This window comes from Epargyreus clarus, unplaced genomic scaffold, assembly GCF_041222505.1.
Source record: "Epargyreus clarus isolate Ecla_fem2 unplaced genomic scaffold, WU_Ecla_fem_2.2 ptg000013l, whole genome shotgun sequence".
NCBI lineage: Eukaryota > Metazoa > Arthropoda > Insecta > Lepidoptera > Hesperiidae > Epargyreus > Epargyreus clarus.
Window position 1 is genome coordinate 3086527 of NW_027332221.1, and position 10901 is coordinate 3097427.

A 10901-nucleotide genomic window follows, 5' to 3' on the forward strand; every position below is an offset into this window, starting at 1 on the left:
ATATATAATAATAATAATAATTGAAAAAAGAAAAGGAGTAAAACTAAAATGTGGAAATGACGAGAGCAAGGGATGAAAAAAAAACAAGATTTATAAATAAAGTTTCCTCAGTTGATTTTTAAATTCGTCAAGCGATTTAGCGCGGCGTATGGACAAAGGTAATTTATTCCACAGGCAAACAGCAACAGAGGAAAAGGAGTTTTTGTAGAAGGACGTAGTATGAGTGGGAGTTCGGAGAGAGAGATTAATAGAGGAGCGAAGACAGTGGTCATGAGTAAGGTAAAGATACTGGAAACGGTCTTTTAAATATGAAGGAGCGATGGGGCTAAACAGCACGCAGTATAATGCAGAAAGAATATGCATATTCCGGCGAAGTCGGATTGGGAGCCACTTGAGTTTTACACGATACTCGGATATGTGGTCATATTTGCGAATGCCCAATATGTAACGAATGCATAAGTTTTGAAGGCGCTCAAGTTTATTAAGTTGCTCCTCAGTGAGATCAAGATAGCAAACATCGGCATAGTCGAGAATTGGAAAGAGTAAGGATTGGGTTAACGCAATTTTAGTAGCAGTAGGGAGAAAGTTGCGAAGTCTTCTGAGTGACCCTATTACGGAAAACATTTTTCTACTCACCTCGTCAATTTGAGGTGCCCATGATAAATGTCTGTCTAGGTATATGCCGAGATTCTTGACTTTGTCAATATATGGAATACATATTCCATCAAAACTTATGCTTGGTATCAATCTCATGTCTAATCTGGATAGTAAGCGAGAGCTACCTATTATCATAGCCTGTGTTTTGCTCGGATTAACTTTAAGGCCATGAGACTCGCCCCAAGTCAAGATACGTTTTAGGTCACTGTTTAAGGCGTCGATAGTCTTAGGTAGATCTATTAATGTTGCTTGTTGGTAGATTTGGAGATCATCTGCATAAAGGTGATAGAGAGAGGTTAGATTGAGACTTACAGAGTTAATGAAAAGTGAAAAGAGAAGAGGAGACAACACGCCACCTTGCGGTACCCCGGCAGATGTATTAGACCATGCAGACTGCGCATCCTGAATCTGAATACGTTGCCGGCGCCCCTGCAAGTAATTGCGAAACCAGCCTATCGCAGTCGGAGATATGTTGAACGAGCGAAGAATGGCCAGTAGGATATCATGGTCCACGGTATTGAAGGCACTGCTGAAATCCAGAAGTACCAACACCGTGACCTCTTGATTATCCATACCGCGACGTATGTCATCTGTGATATGCAACAAGGCAGTAGTCGTACTATGACCAGGGCGGAAACCAGATTGGAAGGGATTTAAAAGATTGTGCTCGGAAATAAAGGAACTAAGTTGATGATGTACGAGACGCTCGAATGCTTTGGACAGGAAAGGTAGAATGGATATGGGACGATAGTCAGTGAAGCTGGACGGATTGGACTTCTTGGGAATAGGAATGACTTGAGCTTCTTTCCAAGTATGTGGGAAACAGCATGTCGAGATGGAGAAATTTAGGATGTGGGTCAGGACAGGAGCTATAATGTCAATTATAGGAATGATCATCTTACGACTAATACCGTCGCCGCCAACCGAGTCAGAGTGAATACTTAGAATGCTCTGTTCAACATCACGAACTGAGAAGGTACGAAATTCAAATTGAGGAAATCCAGGAGTGGCAAAGTTAGAAAGAGAATTCAGTGTCACTTGTTTTTTTGCACTATCTATGCAAGAAGAAGAGGAGAAATGCTGATTTAGAAGATTTAGATCTAAATTTGATGAACAATCTTGGCGCGCCTTTCCAACTCCAAGGGATCTAAGAAATTTCCAGACTTTAGCAGAGTCTTTATTTTGGACTGAACTGTAGATATGGCGTCGTTGTGCATCTCTACACTCTTTATTGCAGTGATTTCTGGCAGACCTATATATTCTCCGATTTTCGTCAGTTGGACTCAGCTTATACTTGGATTTGACTTTATTTTTCTTGGCAATAAGTGATTTAATATTTTCCGTAAGCCAAGGAGCAGGTAGGTGCTTGATTCGGACTGGGCGAGCTGGCGCGTTCTTGTCCAGCAATTCAATAAGGAGTGACGTGAAAAGTGCCACCTGCTCGTCAATATTACTCGCATCCCGTACCACACTCCAGTCGACTTCTGCAGCATCACGCCGAAACTGTTCAACGTTTATGCCACTAAAGTTGCGTTGAAGAAGAACTCTCGCCTTAGCCTTCGGAGGTTTTAATTTGTATGATAAATAGATTAGATCGTGGTAAGAGAAAGCGTCAGCAGCTATTTGACCATGCTTTGCAACACTGTGAGGAGAAGATATAAACATTAAGTCTATTAAAGAAGGGGAGCAATTAGGAAAGAAATGCGTTGCGGAGAGAGGAAGAATATGAAGATCAGCTGCTTTAATGACAGATTTAAGACGATTGGATTTAATATCATCTTTTAGAAGACAAGTATTGAAGTCCCCCATAATAATGACGTGTGCATAGCGAGGAGTAAGTTCTTCCAATAAGGTTTCTAAGGTGGAGTAGTAGTTAAAGGAAGAATAAGGATTATAAAATACTCCTAGAAGAATTTTTGTGTGAGACAGGAGGACTTCCACAAGTAGATATTCTGCTTCACTACCAGGTTGAGAGTGGCGTATTATAGAAAAAGGAATATGAGAGCGGAGATAAATAGCAACGCCGCCTCCCGCCCGTTCGAAGCGATCGTTGCGAATTAAGTGAAAACCCGGAAGTGAATATGAAGTAGAAGGAAGACATGACTTAAGCCATGATTCTGAAACAAGTATCGCGTGGATATGTTTGCTATCAAAAGTGGAAATCAGATCTGTGTAATGTGCCGGTATGCTTTGGGCGTTGATATGGCAGATGTTAAAGTTTTTATTAACATCCGCAAAAAGAGTTTTTAAGTTGACATTTAAAGGAGGAATGCTTTCAAAACTAGCATCACTGCTAACCCCATCAGACGCGGAAGAAAAAGAGAGGGAACATACGCTTTCGTCATTTTCACTGTTAACTATCGACATAATTACTTTTGTATTACTAACTTACTTGCTATTTTGTGGAATACTATCAATGATAATAAATAACACTAATAAACAACAACAACAACAACAGAAAATAATACAACTACAAAAATACAAATCAATTAAGCTTCTAGCTCCAACCCACCAGCAGCTTAAATTCTAACACCAATAAAAATGAAAAACAATCAAAGGTCAATAAAAAAGAAAAAAAAAAAACGCAAAATATATTACAGGTAATTCATAATAGTGAAAACAATATAGTTATAGGCCCAAAACATTTATTGAGCTATTAGGTTAATGTTTAAAAAAGAAAAAAAAAAAAAAGTAATTAAACCAAAATCCTGCAGTCACTATAATGGCCAATAACTATATTTGTTACCTTGGTAGTTTAAGAAGAGAATAATGCAATAATAGTATTTTAACAACATTCCAACAATCACCCAAGACAATTTGCACCGAGCGTCTACATTAATAAGCATGAGTAGTGACACCTGGTGCAAAACGTAATAACTATTAATAGACAATGGTCAAAAGCTTAGAATCTATGGGAGTAATTGGTAGTATTGCCATCATCATTCAAAATCATAGATCGAACGTAACAATAACAAAACAACAATAACAAGATAACCTATAAAACAATACTTATTAAGCAAAATAAACAAAACAGTAGAAGAATTATCACCAGAAAGATACTAAGGATAGTAATGCGCATACAAAATTAGTTAGAAGAGGAAATAGTGATAGAAAATACACGATACACAAGTATTATAAGAATTATAGTTATCAGTTAAGTGTAGAAGGAGCGTTATTAAGAAGCATTATAATTAAAAAAGCGAACACAACAAGAAATAGTAATTTAAAATGTTACTTTCTCTGCGTCCTCTTGGGCCGTTGCACGACATTATCGTCCGTCTGGGTTGAAGGATGCACTGAGGAAGCAGCCGGCGCGGCTCCCGGGATGCCTTCCAGGTCTGCCAGGCTATCCACCTGGTGGAGGGAGCCATCAGGGGCCAGTACATTTATTAAACCACCGCGGGTCCAGCACTTCGAGACACCAAATCGATTTCTAGCCTGCATGAACAGCGAGTGTCGAGTTTTCGTTAGAAACTCTGACAAGGTAACGCCAGAGCCTTTAAGCTTGGTTTTCCCAAACCACACTTTATCGCGTAAAGGAACTTCACTAAACTTGATCATGATTGGCCTGGTCTTCTTTTCTGACGGGCGCCCCAAACGATGACAGCAGGTGATGGAGGATTGAGTAAGCTCGGTGATGTTCAATCGCTTGTTGACCGTGGATACAGCCAGAGCTGCAGTATCCTCCGATTGTTCTTCAGGGACGCCATGTATAAGGAGCATTTTACGACGCCCCTTCATCTCCAGACGGTCGAGCTCTCTTCCAAGGAATTCAACCTGTTTTTGAACCGTGTCAAGTGCACACACAATAAACTTTTTTAACGCTGCAAAGTCTGAAGCCAAGGTCGTAGTAGACGGTGCCACAGTGCTGGTTTTTTGAAGTTCATGTTGGAACTCAGCCATACGGGCATTAAACAACTCGGACATTGCCGTCAAGGTTCCCTTCAGTGAATCCATTGTTAATTGGTTTAAAAGTGCAGTGCTGTGATGTGAAAATAGTGCAGGATATGCCGAAAGTAGCTGGTAGGTGTTATGTGAAGCTTAATTGCACATAACTCTGATATAATTATTTATTTCTAATTTTAAATAAAGAGTCCAAAATAGTTCGTTTCTAACTTTTCACGCCTACCCGCGAAAAAAAGGGTGATAATGGGGTTTGAAATGGGATTATGATAATAATCTAAATGAAGAAGCGTGTTATGTTTGTATTTGCAATATTTACAATGAGATAATTTGCATTTTTGATGGTCATGACCTGGACGAAGACAGTTCAGGCAAACCTTGAAGTTTTTAGCTTTTTCGATACGATTTTCTATGGATAAATTTCTAAGCGTTTCACATGTATATAAATAATGATTTTAGAACATAAAGGACATTAAAATGAATTATGTTTAGTTTAATTTTTAGTATTTGATTCGGTGATAAAACTTTTAGGTTTGCTTATTTCATTTTTATTTGATTTATGAAATTGATAATAATAATGATTGTATGACTGATTTTCTAATGATTCTAAAAGATCTACTCTGTTGCTAATGAACGTGCAAAATGGATGTAAAGTTGGTGCATCCTTCAAAGTATTGTGATATTCTTACCAATAACGACTTGTAGTCTGATCTAATTTTGTAGACATCATATAAATAATTAGTGTATCCCAATACTTTGTCGGTTGATTTAGCGTTTCTAAGGCACGAATATTTTTATTTGTTATATCCAATAAATTACCCAAGGATCTACTGGACTCGTTAAGAATAGGTTCAACACCAAATAATGCTTGGACATGATTATTAACTAATAAGCGGTTGTTATTGTATCGTTCACATAACAAGTCCCACGCAACTTGGTAATTTTCGCTACTAAAATTAATACCCTTTATGATAATTGCTGCACTACCTTTTAAAGATAAACGTAAATAATGAAATTTATTTATATGATCGATACAATTATTTGAATGAATTAATGAAACGAGCTACCATCAAAATGAGGCAAATCAATTTTAGGCAAGCGTACAAAGTTATTTTTGTTTCTCCCACCTGATGGCGAGTTCGCTACGGAACCCGAGCAGTCTTATACACGGTTGTCAGCTAACAAGCCTCGAGCCAGGGCAGCGTGTGCATGGTAAAGATCTTCAAATTCAACTCGCTCTGCAAACGTATCATCGTCGGGCATCTCGATCTCAGTCTGTAAATCATCAAATTCATCGTATAGGGCATCAAATTTACTAAAGCGACCTTCTAATTCGCGATATTGCAATGTGGATAAAGAAGTGCAACTATTAAGACTTGAAAGATAGTTTGTAAATATAGTCAGCTTAGCTTTGAGAGAAGAGCGTTTTTGAATTAGCTTTGTAAATTGTTCCGCCATTCTTTAATAATGTGTAATAACAACAACCTTTATGTAGTACATATTTATTCAATGATGATTCATGATCAGGTTGTACTGTTACATATATTTGACACCATCTTAATTCCATCATCACTTATTTCTTTAATGAACCTTTATTGGTTTGCTTTATTTCCACATTTTCAACACAACATATTATCAGGATAACATAATATAACATTGATCTAATGTATTTTTCTCTCGCCCCACTAACTTCCATTTTTAAACACTGACAGTGACAACTATTCTTTTCTTAATTCGAAATGTCACAATTATCAGATCGGATACTCTATACCTATAAGGTTTTAGTATAAAATTGTTTAAAAATAATTATTAAATTCGGAAATCATGACATTCGGCCATCCGACAGTGTGTCGCCTCCCGGCACACACAACAATCCCCATAAGTTAATAATATTATATAAATTTACATCATACAATAAAACTTTCAAACACATTTCAATTACAAATAAATGACAACTTTGTTAAAGTTACTACATTTAACTTTGTCCAAACGAAATAGTATCTGCTTATTTTATCGCCTACAAATCATGACATTCGGTATGACAATCGATATTATTTAAAATTGTAGGATTATAACATTAAACCAACACAACAGCAACAATAAAAAAACAATAATTAGTACAATATCCATCATAATTAACAGACTACGGTATAAAGGTGCTGCATAGTTATAAAAATAACGCATGAAATTAATTAACTTAAACTTCCATAATTCATACTACAATTATGATGAGAAACAAACAATTCTTTCAAAAAAACTCAAAGTAATCAATTAATTATCATTTAAAATGTAATAACAATGTAATCCGTTATTTCAACGGAATCACGACCTACGCGGTTTATCTCAACAAAAACTTAACATATACAAACAAAATGTAACATATACTAACAACAGAATGTAACATCCAAAACCATAACAATGACACTATTTCAAAAGTGTAAGCTAAACGATTTAAATCTATCATCAAACAAACCCAGAAAGCTCAAACATGTTTACATGTATTCTGTATGTAACAAATATTGTTTGTTCTTATTCATTAGCGAGGTATTAAATTAATAATTAATATTTGAGAAATACAAATATCTCGGGCTATGACTAGTACCATAGTTCTAAAAAGACTGAAAAATATATTTAAATTAGTATTTATTATTTCCTTGAAGCAAATTTCCAGTTCTCAACGGTTATGATCATGGAAAAAATAAAAACATAAATATGGCAATTTATAATTTTCTGCTGTCGCTCTGTTCATAGATATCACAAAAGCCCTTGATCATGTACAACACACAAAGTAACTCTCAATTTTGATCTAATTTATTCTTACCTACCGGAAAGAGAGTAATTGGATATTCTAAATATGTATAACAACAAAAAATTCACAATACCACCAATCGAATTGTAAAAAGGTAACAAATGGTCTACCCCAAGGTACTATTTTGGAGACTTCATTTTTTTAATAGACTTATTTTTAAAAATGGAAATCATGAGTCATCTGTTCGATGATGATGGCACATTTCTATTTACCAATGAAGATTTAAAACAAATATTCTGACAATGAATATAAATAAAGCTAAAATCATTAAATTCACCAAGAGAAATAAACATGTTAATTATACTTATTGATGACACAATAAGCTTTAAATTCTTAGGACTACTTAAGTATTTATAATAAAATATCCTTTTTCCATACATATCATAAAAAAAACTACTAAATTTACTTATTGAAACAGCAGTTAACGACATAAGTATAACGACAATAGTTTTCTTGCCTCACGAATTATGTTTTGAGGAAACCCCACTAAAAAAAGAACTTGTCTTAGAGACAAAAATATGCAAGCAATACATATTGCAATTTATTATTTTAAATTAAAGAGATTGGAGAAAACCACATTTAAAAACCAAAATAGTAATCTTTCCTTCACTTTTCACATCACATATAAATCACATGCTGTATTCTTTAAAATAAAATCTGCAAAGATTATCATAAAGATATATCCACGTTAATGCCTACTTGTACACCTTTTCAGTTTATACTTTTACTAAAGAGCATCAATTAATTACTACAATATATAACAACATAAGTGTCATATTATTAAATCCTGCATGAACATTTTCGGGTATTTAAAAACAAACTTAATACATATTAAATATATAAGAGCTGCTATAACTCTCTTTTTTTTTACGAAGTTTTAGTTCCGGGCAATTTTAAGTTTTAAATTGACTTATTTACACAACATTATATTTACGTGACATTTAATTATTATATTTTTTTACATTATATTCGAATTTAATTGAAATTAAATTTTATAATTAAGACAAATGTTTGTAAGCAGAGACTATGTATGAGAGATGTTTAACAATTACTTATTTTCAAACAAATTCGATTTCATTTAATTTAATATGTTGAAAAAGTTATAAAAAGTGGATTGCACTTTTATCATTAGAAATGCTTTTATCAAAGTTACATACAATGAGCTAAAACAACCAGTCAACTCCAGAAATGAGTGGATTTCATAAATATTACATTATGTAGTTACTATAATTTTGTCTATGCTCGACAACTTGCAACGAGATTTCATATGCTTAATTCAGGGGATACAATAAAAATATAACTGCCACAATGCTCTCAACAGATGTAAAACATCCAAATAATTGTACATTGAATAATTTCACAATTAATGAGAACCAATAAAATAAATATACTTATTTTAAACTCACAGAAATAGATTGGTTACTACATTATTCTCTATAAGCATAAGAATTTGATCAAATAAAGTCATCAGTAACTTCTATGAACATTTCACGTTCATGGTGTGACGGTCAATAGGGTTGATATAATTAATTGGGTTATAACCCACATAAATTTAGTAATAACTCACATCAATATACAACTTCTACATCAGTTACACATGAAAATTTAAGTGAGGTTTTCACTGCAGAGGAATCTTAAATTATTAGAATTTCCTGACATATTTTACAGTAGAGCTGAATCATTGAATAGTTCAGCTGTAACATTTATCTCTAACAACATAAACAAATGGCAAATCTCTCAAGTTAGCTCAATTATCGATGCAGTCTGGATTTCAGACCCATCCTTGCGTTTTCTCATTGACATGTGATTTAAAGAGAGGAAATACTGATGATTGGCCCCAAATCCAAACCCTCAGCAACAGGGCACTGTCATAAATTTTAACTAAGTCTAGTTAAGTCTAGACTTACTTACTAGTAAGTTAGTACTTAATTCTATTTCAGTGTTCAAAAATAACAACCAGGAAATTAAATGTTAAATGTTTTAGTGTATAAAATAGTCATATAGATTTAGTTTATAGTATAGCTAAAGTATAAAACATGTCTCCATGTGTGGACCCTTTTTTTTAATAGCCATTCTCACACTTTGAAGGAAGCAAGATGTTAATTTGATGTTGCTTTTTTTTTTTAAAACATTGTTTTCCAGATGACCTTTTCTTAGTAAATACATTTTGGAGTCTTTTTGAATCAAAGGTTGAAGCTATTGTGAAGATGGAAGGTTCAGTAAATCATTGACTTCCAAGCTATTTAATACCTGTTCTCCATTCCTGATTGGTCGGTGAGGAATACCATCTATTCTATATGATAAGAATATAAACTTCACATATTATACAACTATTTGTGCATGAAAATACTTAGGAGAGAATAAGTAATAATATCAATTTACAACATTTTTAGAATTTTTTTCTGTCTGTATTTGAAATGGCATAAAGGATAACCAATAATTTTAAGTATACCAAGTTAACATTAGTCTTAATTTTATTTAAAGTGATATACTTTAACACAAAAGTTATTACAATTTAAATTCCGAATTACCTATTCTTCGTAACATTGCATGATATGCCAGGACAGTTAATTTCAGTTTATGGGTGTGCTTATAAGCATTATAGTTGATGTTGTAGGTATACTTAATTGTCTTTTTTTTTTAATTCCACGCAAACAAAATCACACAAACATCTTGTATATACTTAATATAATCAAAATAATTTGCCACTAATATTGCACAAATTCAATATTTATAGTTTATCATGAAATATTAGTTAAGATTCTCTTTTCCAGCTAGTGTTAAATGGCTATGTCCCACCCAACGGATCATATTCCAAGATAACATTGTAATAAATCTGTAGAGAGGTCAATTCTGTACATAAAATATATTTCCAAAATAACTATCAGGGGGTGATTAGGGATTGATAGTGATGCCAAAAATGCAATCAGTAAAATGTTTGTTTGTCTGTCTGTCTGTCTTTCTGTCTGTCTGTCTGTCTATCTGTCCATCTGTCTGTCTGTATGTATAACCGTTATAGAAACAAAAACTACTGGATGGATTTTAACGAAACTTTGTACAATTATTTTTAATATTCCTGATCTGGATAGAGTAAACTTTTCATCATGCTACAATTAATAGGAGCAGAGATTATTTATAGATTATATAAAAAATATCTCACAACAGCATATGTCTATCTTTTAAGGTTGACTCACAATAACATGTGTAACTCCCGATAGCTTAGCAATTCGAAGCTTTCTGATTACATTTGTCTACTCCTACGTTTATAACACTCTCAGTCATCCCTAATGAAAAAAAATAACAGTATTGACTATTCCATAAAAAAGAATCATAGAAATACCCCTAAGTGATAAGGATTGTTCACCAAATTTATATGGCAACACATTGTTTGCCGGGTCAGCTAGTTCTTCATATTTTTGGAGTAAACCCAGGTACATCAAATTTTATTACCTAATTGTATGGCCTTGGTAGAAAATATGTTTATAAGCTCGTCGTATCTTCTAAAGCGAAACTTCATCATCCGAGCATGAGA